This window comes from Heterocephalus glaber, unplaced genomic scaffold (assembly GCF_053883595.1).
Source record: "Heterocephalus glaber isolate CG9 unplaced genomic scaffold, H.glaber_assembly_v1.0 deba00001689, whole genome shotgun sequence".
Taxonomy (NCBI): Eukaryota; Metazoa; Chordata; class Mammalia; order Rodentia; family Bathyergidae; genus Heterocephalus; species Heterocephalus glaber.
In genome coordinates, this window is record NW_028258414.1 from 718,160 (window position 1) to 727,673 (window position 9,514).

At 32.4% G+C, this 9,514-nt stretch overlaps 1 protein-coding gene and 1 long non-coding RNA gene across 12 annotated transcripts in view; both read left to right on the forward strand.

Annotated features, from left to right (window-relative positions):
• The window catches only part of Tcf12 (transcription factor 12), a 384,470-nt gene that overhangs the window by 96,113 nt on the left and 278,843 nt on the right, over positions 1-9,514 (forward strand). The window lies entirely within an intron of this gene.
• The window catches only part of LOC147821818 (uncharacterized), a 31,846-nt gene continuing 22,335 nt past the window's right edge, over positions 4-9,514 (forward strand). The window contains exon 1 of the long non-coding RNA XR_015446510.1: positions 4-3,952. This is a non-coding gene — a long non-coding RNA (uncharacterized LOC147821818). The remainder of the gene's footprint in view (positions 3,953-9,514) is intronic.

Sequence of the window (9,514 nt, forward strand, 5' to 3'; positions counted from 1 at the left end):
AATTCAAAATTTTATTGATTTTGATGACTGCATCTAATGCGATTTCCATAAAATACATAATTAGCATATTAAACTGGAGCTGATGCACCTTGCAATGACTTAGTAGCTATTTCTTTTAATACCTGTAATAAAATGCTTCATTTGGATATAAGAGCTAAGTCATTCAGTTTTCATACACTTCAAAATTAGCCTCAGTAAATACTAAACACTTAACTGCTTAAAGTTCTATTATGTTTTTACAAGAAAAAAACCTGCATCTGCATCTTCATTATACAGAGCATACGTGAGTGTTTTCAAGAAAGATGTATTGTCTGTAGAAAACAGATTAACTCTTCTTGACTAGTGATTTAAATTGGTTTAATTCAAAACAAATTTTCTATCTGCAGAGAAAAGAGTTGCTCATTTATTTAAAAAGTAACTGCTAATGGCAAAGTAGATTTATTTTTGTGGCAGATGTTGGAGTAAGAATATGTGGTAGAAATTAAAGTATGTAACAAGGGCTGGAGATGTAGCTTAGTGGTTGTGTTTGGCCAGCATGTGCACAGAGGGAAAAGTAACTATTCTGTAAGTTATATCAAGTGGCTATATAGAGGGATTTTATGTATAATGGAGGAGGGTCAGATGGCCTATTTGGAATCATATTGGAAGAAATATTGTTACATGTATATTGTTATTTGAAATAGCATTGATAACATGGGGAATTTTTAAGATTCAAGATTGTTGACTTGAATATTCTGTGAATCCTGACTCCCAGAGTCACTTTTCATAGTCACTGCTGCTTATAGCCTAAATTAAGTCTTTCTTGACAAAAAGATGAATAGATATTAAAGAGACAAGTTAAAAATATGAACCATATTGTAATTCTCTCCTTTCTGTTTTGGGAATAGAACTGATAGAAGGTTATAACGAAGGAAAATAATTATATAAACTTCAAAAAATGAATAATTATATAAACTTCAAAAAAAGTTCCTTAGCCATAAACCTTGATATTGGATTTTAGATTTTTTGAATTAAAATAAACTGAACTAATGTATTATGTATACTACATACTATGTCATATTCCCTAGAGAGCTCTGTAACAGACCCCTATGTAATCAAACACATCAGTATTTCTTTTTTTTTTTTTTTTTTTAGTATTTCTAAATTGAAGCATATTAACATGCACGCTGAATGGGATCAGTGAGAGCTATTATCCTCATTTTAGTTCAGGTCAAGTTTTACCACCAAATAAGTTATGTAAAACTGATTTTTAGATCTTTTTAATTTTAGAATTTTAATTTAGAATATTAGTTTTTAGAGGTTGTGGACCACTCTCTGTTTTATTGTTTCTGAGGATCTGTGAAATCTACGGCTGTTAAAAGAGTAAGATATGCTGTTCCTCTGTTTTGGTTTTTAGGAACCATATGTATTTCTGGTCGAAATGATGTGAAAAAATATATATGAACACATTTATACATTATATATACACACGTGTATAAAGTTACACATTTTATACAAATTTAGGAAAAGAATGTGTACATCATTTGTGGGTGTGATTTGGGGGAGGGACACGTTAGGGACTGGAATGGTGAGCTGTACCATTAGCACTGTTTTGTCATTGTTCTGGGTCAGCTTTGGTTACTAACATGGTATGAATTAAAACTTTAATTATAGTGTCACATCTGTGGTAGCACTTAAAATTCTCTCAACAGAGATAAAACCTAGTCATTCCGGGACTGTGTACAGTTACAAAAAGCAGAATATTCTGTGTTGCCATATGATATAATGATGAAAAACTGTAAACAGCTATGACACAATATGGTTTAAATTACTGTTTTATTAATTCTAGAGGAGTGAGAAATGTTTTCTATAGTATGTGGGCACCCAGAGAAGTCATTTCACCTTGCCTGCCTAATAATTTAGTATGTGGACTATGTATGTGTCACCAAGGAAATGAAGAATACCTGGACCAATTAATAGGTAATAGGAATTTAGGTAAGCAGAAACTAATGATCCAAATTGGACAAAGGCCAGAGCATGGGGGATTAACACCCTGCCATTATAAAAAGTCTCATGAGATCTTAAGTGATCTCAGGAGGCATACACTTTTGTTTGTTAAGAACCTTTGTAAGACTGTGCTAAAAAAAAAACAAAAAAAACTGTAGTAAGACACTATGAAAAATACTTGGGTTCTAATATTGTTTAACTAAGTACCAGTAAATGTCATAGAAATTACCGTTCTTGTATGTAATTATGGCAACTAAATGTCAGGCCCCGAATCAGGTGAAATGAACTTATTGGTTGGAATGCATATATATTTTTTAAAGTATGAAAAAAGTTCAGTATTTTAAAATGTTAATTTGTTTTGGATTTGTACAGATACTGTTGCATGAGAAGAAGTGTTTTTTGTTCCCTTCCAATCCTGTTACAATGGTTTTTCTCTAACTCTGTTCCTTGCTGACAACAGCATGTGTGCTTTCTTTGTGAAGTCAGTAAATGCTGATTCCTGCAAGAAGAAAACTTAGGAAGTGAGCTTAGACACTCAGGGGGAAGCACAGAGAATGAGGCAATTGAGGGAGAAGTATTGCAAGGATTATTTAAAAGTGTGAGTCAGAAGCAAAGTTAATGTTACTTCCTTCAGGTTACCAATTTTATATTTTCATCATGCTTTATTTAACTTAATTAGCTAATTAATCCAGAGGTATAGATGGTAGAAAATTGGCATTATCAAATTATCTTTTCATAGGAAAGAGCTAAAAATAAGTATGTCTATAACTGTAGTTCTGCTCTCCATAAAAATATAGTCATAAACTTGGGCCATGTAATTTAAGGTTGTAGAATAGGTGACATTTAGTGAAAGAAGATGGAAGTTGGACCTTATAGTATCTTTATTTACCCATACCAGCTTGATGGAATCTACTTAAATGATTGAACTTTTTCCTGTTATTTAGTAAAGTTATAGATGACTAGGACTTGAAATCTGAAAGATTTCCCATACTGTTGGATTTTCATAGTGTCTTATATTCCTAGTAGAAATAGTTTTAAAAATACATGGGATGAGAATGGGATTATATTTATTTTCTAGGACATGGAAAACCAGCATTCTCTGTTCTCAAAAAATGAAAGTATGGTCTTATTCAACATTTTAAATAAGCTGGCTTTTATTGCTGCTTGCATTTCTGGATTTTTTGGTGTATATATTAGTGTTGACTAAAATTAATTGAGTGGATTGACAGACTAGAAAAAGTTTTGAGCTTGGGTTGCTAAATAAAATATACATGCTACTTTTTAAAATAAAATTTTACCCTTACGGACTGCTATGTATTATCTGTGTTTCTACAAGGAAATGTTGATTAAGTAGTTTCCATTTTGGTGTTACAGTTTGTCCTGTTGTAAGGTGCTGACTGTGTAAAAATCTTTTAAGTCAAAAAAGCAGCTCAGTTTAAACCCCTACATTTATCATGGCAATAGCCAGAAATAGAAATCTGTTAGGAGTTTTATAATCTACTGAATTTGTGCATATCTTTTTATAGAAAATTAGTTTAAAAGTATACAAAAGAAAGCCTGTGACTATTGAATTACTTTGTATATTCTTATACACAAAGGGTCTTTTTAAACTTGATTTAGTAAGTACATATCTGAAGTTTTTTTTTTTTAATAAGCCCTAGCCTAGAATAAGTGACAAATTATTGGTTAGCAGATCTGTGAGATACGTTATTAACCAATAAAATAAGCTAAAGTATAGTTCTAATAAAACTTGTTTATATGTAGTACTTAGCAAGAGAGTCTAATTTTGTATCAGAAAGTCTTCAAAGTGTGTTTTCCTTTTTTTTTTTTTTTTTTTTTTTTGTGGTACCGGGGATCGAACTCAGGACCTTGTGCTTGTGAGGCAGGCAGCGGCACCACTGAGCTAAATCCCCAGCCCTGTGTTTTCTGTTAAATAACTCATCTTTGGATTTATAGAGATATTTGAGTAAGTTCAAAGTTTTCTTTTCCTTTTTTAAATTTTAGTTCTACTTGAGTTTTTGATGTCAGCCTGCAAAGTGTAGTAATTCAGTATTAAATGAAATTAATTCTTTGCCTTTAAATGTTACAAACTGGATCTGTGGAGTTGTGGTTTTAATTTTCTGAACAAATTTTCCAGTTTCTCTCTCAGTACCTGGTTCTGTCATGAAGAGAAGAGGGAGAGGAGGGAAACTTCCCTGTAATTTTATGTGCGTGTAACACTCTAGTCATTGTCAAGTAGCTGTGGAATCTTTATTACTTTGTAGTCGTTTTGGTACACAGCATGATAAGTCTTGCTTTTAAAAATTATTTTTATATTTTAATGAGATTAAATTGTTTGCCAGTTAACATTATAGTATAAAGAAAACAAATATGAGCGGTACTTAGAAAAGCTATCATGTACAGTATGATCTGTGGTGTTCTAATTTAAATTTGTGGTTTGAGAGAATTAAATTTGAATTTTAACATCTTAGCAGAAGTAAAACGTGTGCATTTTCAAGATAAACTTAGGAAGTAACCATAAAACATAGTAGGATATGACTTTTATTAAATTGCCTTCTAATCATTCATAGTAAGTAAACCTTTCAGTTGTCAAGAGTTAAATTGATCATATGGTACCTCATATTATTACCTTATTATGCTTAACAAAATTTCTTCAAAATAATAGATAAAGGTAGGTAATAATTGTTAATAGAGAACATTAAATTGCTGTCCATGAGAACAGCAAAAATTGTTTAGTTGTACCTTCATTTTTCTCAGAATCTCTTTTTAAAAATAAAACATTTTTTTCTATCAGTAAAGATATATTTTGTCTGAACTGTTCAGTGACTGGTCAACAAGGAGTTGTACTGTTCAATGTGACTTTAAGTATTAATATTGTAGTTACAAAGACCTAATGGAGTGTTCATAGAATATGTTTAAAATTTTGTTCATAGTGTTTTAAAAGAAACCTTGAATTTAACATGAACATAACAGACAACTAATACTTGAATTGAACTTGAAATTGTAGTATTTTATAGTGTGTCTGAACTGTGAATTCCAAAGTAGTAATGTTGAAAAGTCCAGAACAACAACTAGAGAGAACCATCTCTTTCTATGTATGATAAGTGATGTAAAAATATCATTTTAATTCTTACAGTGTGATTTAGAGGTAGGGCTGAACAGTGTTACTGACCCTATGTACAGATAGACATATGATTAAAGTCATTAGTATTTTTGGTTTATATTTTCTTGTAAAAGTGCAATGTAGTCTGTATAAAGTATTTTCTTGGTTACTGGGGTTCAATCTCTGGACCTTGCGCTTGTGAGGCAGGAAGCGGCACCACTGAGCTAAATCCCTGGCCCTGTTTAAACTTTACTGTATAACACTGGTTGCTCACTTTAGAAGACTTGGAAAACACACACACACACACACACACACACACACACACACACAGATATAACATTTACCAGTTATAACCATTCATTGATATTTTGATGTTGATTGCTTTTCTGTTGTTTTCTCTGTGTGTATATTATATATTATGCCTGTTTATACCAACATTTAAATCAGTATCATTCTACTTCTGTAATGGTAATAGATTTTAACAGTAAGTAATACATTTTAACATTAACTAGTTGTTCTTTATCATCACGTTCACATTTTGTAGCTAGAATTTGTAGGGATCGTAGTTTTTGCTTTAGAGAAGAGTTCAACAAACTTTTGTCTGAAAGTCCCAGATAGTAAAATATTTTAGGCAAAGTGGAGATATAATGTAGGTTTTCATAACCATTTAAACTGTAACCATTTAAAAATGTAAAAACTGTTCTCAGCTTATGACAACAAAAACAAGATAGCTGACTGGCTCTAACACACTTTGGAAGATTATTTGCTTATATTTCACAGTATGCGTGTATATATTTTAAATCTTTAATAGCTTTAGACATGACTGGAGGCACTGGAGGCACTGAGTCTTTGTGTTAAAACCCAAGAACCTTGATTGTAATTCCAGTCTTACTGTTGCCAGAGTCAGTTTGCTGGCTTCTATAGGCAGGTCTGCCTTTGACTTAGAAAACACAGTACTTATAGTCTGCCCAGTAGATAAACCTACTGAACTTAGAAATGAACTTCATTCAGCCTTTATTAAGAAACAGGAGATGGTTTTGTTTGAATCTGATGCTAGGAGATGAAGATACTCTGTAGAAGATTTTAGGCCTCCCTGAAAGTATTTAGCCTTGAAATATCAAGGCTGCTTTCCCAAATCTAGTTTTCTTCACTTAGCTGTCACATTTTAGTGTCCATTTTTCTAACTTTATAGAGACGAACTTAAAAAGAGCAATTTATTGTATGTGGATATAAAGGAATAAAGATTAAAAAGAGAAAAAGTTACAAATGTCGTAAAGGTTTTTTTGTGTCAGGATAAACATTGTGTCTGAAAATTTGAGGGAAATAGTGGTTTAGTTATATGATATTGCCATGTTACTGTTTAAACATTTTTTTTCTGTGTGTGTATGTGTATGTGCACATGTAAATACTACAATTCCCATTTTCAACTTTTGTCCACAACTTTTCTAGATAAGCCTTAAAACGTGTTTGGAGCAACAATAATAAATTGCGTGCTGTTACTTCAAGCTGTTATTTCTTTTTTTTTTTTATTAGTACATGTTTGCAGTTTATACTGTTGACATTCCTTTTGTGGAGTTGGTACATGTACACAGCACATTTCCTAATGATAACATACAAAATTTAGATTATTTTCCTCCTTTTTGGGAGACAGATTTATAAACTTAAAGTGTCATAGTTATTAGGCAAATACATACTGAAGTTTAAGTCAGACAGTGCTCTGTCTGAAGATGGTTTTCATTTCTGATGCTTTTATTTCATGGGAACATTTAGAGGAATGTATAGCATATATTTTTTTGCCCTTTTTATAAAAAATATGAGAACCACAGGTTTGAGTGATGAATTCTAGATTATATTTCATAACTTTTGTTGCCTTTAGTACTGGAAGTCCTTTTTTAGAGAAAGAAGAAGTGGTAATGAGTTTTAACTTGGGCAGATTTGCTGTTATTAACACTGGTCTATATGTCTGTTGACCTACATACAGTGCCTTTCCTACAGAACTTGGAGCAGAGGGTAGTATGTGCCTTGGTGGGGCAATATGTTCTTCTTAGGATACGGTTCTGAAATTCTGCTGAACTTTAAAAAACCAACTTTGACTAGAACAGCCAAATTAAATTTCCGTATAAACTCTTCATATATGTTAGCTTATTTTCAGAAGTTTGATTTAATTTGCCAGTCCTTTATATGGGACCAGGCCTTGGAATGAAGGATGATATTCCTGACCCAGAATCCCAGTAAATTATTTTTCTACTAATGGTGAAGGATTTGCACTGATTCAGTTTTCTATTCCTTTTTGATTCCCATTAAAATGCTCCCTTATCAGAACTACAAAATTAAATATCATATAAATAAATATTATAGTGAACATTTTTATTGAGGGAAACATTTTCTTTGACTGCTTCACTGTGTAATAGTTAACTTTTTAAACAGAGTATAGAAAAAGTAAGTTGATTAAAATAAACCAGTGAGGTTTTTAGTTTATTATGGAAACACTATTATTCTGGGTTTTTTTTGGTTTCTTTAGATGTTTTTAAAAAGCCTTGCTCTCAAATCTAAGTTGTCTTAGTTCTCTTGCCACTTTTGACTTTTGATGGTTAAAAATAAATTTGAAATCTTATTTCTCAGGTAATAGCTAGTATTTGAGAGAGATTAAGGACCATCCTCTTGAAATAAAACATGTCCTGTTATTTTTAATTTGGATCTACTATTACATGTCATGTATCATTTTGTTGAATAGTAATTCTTAACTAGTTACCTGTAAAAGGAACATTCACATAAATATTCAGGTATATGCCATTATGTCATTGCAGTTTTGATAAAGTCTGAGAGTAAGGAAGCAAAAGAATTTTCTGATAGTAGAGTATAAAATTCTGAGGACTTTGCAGTGACAGCCTGTACTCAAGAAAGCTCTTTGGCCAAAAACATGATCAGATTTTTATTGATAATGTCATGGCCTCCTTTCCTAGAATTGGTTGTGATGTGATTTAAGGTTCTTGATGAATTTATAAGAATTTTATTTTAGATTACTGATATTTCTTGATAGTATTTGAGGAGGCCATGTATCAGTCACTGTTGAATGAGAAGTTAGAGACTAGTTCCATTTCCCTATCTGATATTTTAGGTACACAAACCCTCTCTCTCCCATTGAATGCATGTATAAAGCCAGGGTGGGCTGGGGATTTAGCTCAGTGGTTTCTGCTGCCTGCCTTGCAAGCTCAATATTTTATTCCCCACACCAAAACAAACAAACAGGGTAGGAGCTATTTGAGGACTTTTCAGAATAAATAATGCCAGATAGATTGGGAAAGAAATGGAATTCAAAGTACCATTGAACTGGCTGTGAGTTAACCATTTTTTCCTTCTATTATCCTGGGACTTGAATGTAACAAAATCTGAAATAAACAGAGAAAGCTCCAAAACAAGCCTGCTAGTTCTGTTCAAGAAGCAGGAAAGATAAAACTCCTAGGTTTAAAATTCCATTTTTCTCCCTTCTTCTCCTTTTTTCTATGCCCCATTCTCAAGCAACTCTGTGGTGATATTGGCAAAAGCTATAGTAGGAGCCTGCAGCCTAAACTGAGGGATGGCTGCTTTTCTCTCAAGTCAACACATTCTGTTGCTTTCTCCCCCTTTTCTCTGCCACTTTGGGATCACTACTGGATCCCAAAGCAGATACAGCATCACAAGTGTGTGATAAAGCAGGGTACTGAAAGCCCCAGTATTCTTGCTGGAGAAGTGAGAAAGGATGCCCCCAAGGAATTGGAAAAGTGCTCCAAATATACACTGGGACAACCTTGGAAAAGCAGTGCCATAAATTATGTGTCATCATTGTGATACAGATGCTGGAACTAGCTGAAAGAGACTTTATAGCACTTATACGAATATTCCTATAAGCAAGTATGAATGCTCTGGAAATGAACGAGAAAGTCGCAGCAGAGAAATACATAGAAGATAAAAAAGAAGACTGAAAAATACAGTAAGTGGGAAAAAGTTTCACTGAATGGCTCACTAGCAGAATGTGATGAAAAATCAATGTATTTGAAGATAAATCAGTAGAAAATTTTCAATCTAAACAAAAGAAAGGGAAAGAATCTTAAAAATTAATGCCTCAGGGAATTATAGGAAAAGAAAACAGACATTTTGAGAAAGAATGTGATACTCAGAAAATACTTGAGGAAGTAGCAAAAAAATCATGATTTTAGTGAAAAGCATAATAATAATACAGATTCAGAGACCCTGAAGCGAAATAATCCCAAAGAAATCCATCCTCAAACATGTCAGCATCAATCTGAAAACTAAAAACAAGAAATGTTGAAAGCATCCAGTGAAGAGATTTCTTGTCAGAAAACATGGAGATAAAAGAGACCAACAAAATCATCAAATACTGGAATAAAAGGAAGTTTATAATCAGCAAAAATACTTTTTAGAAAT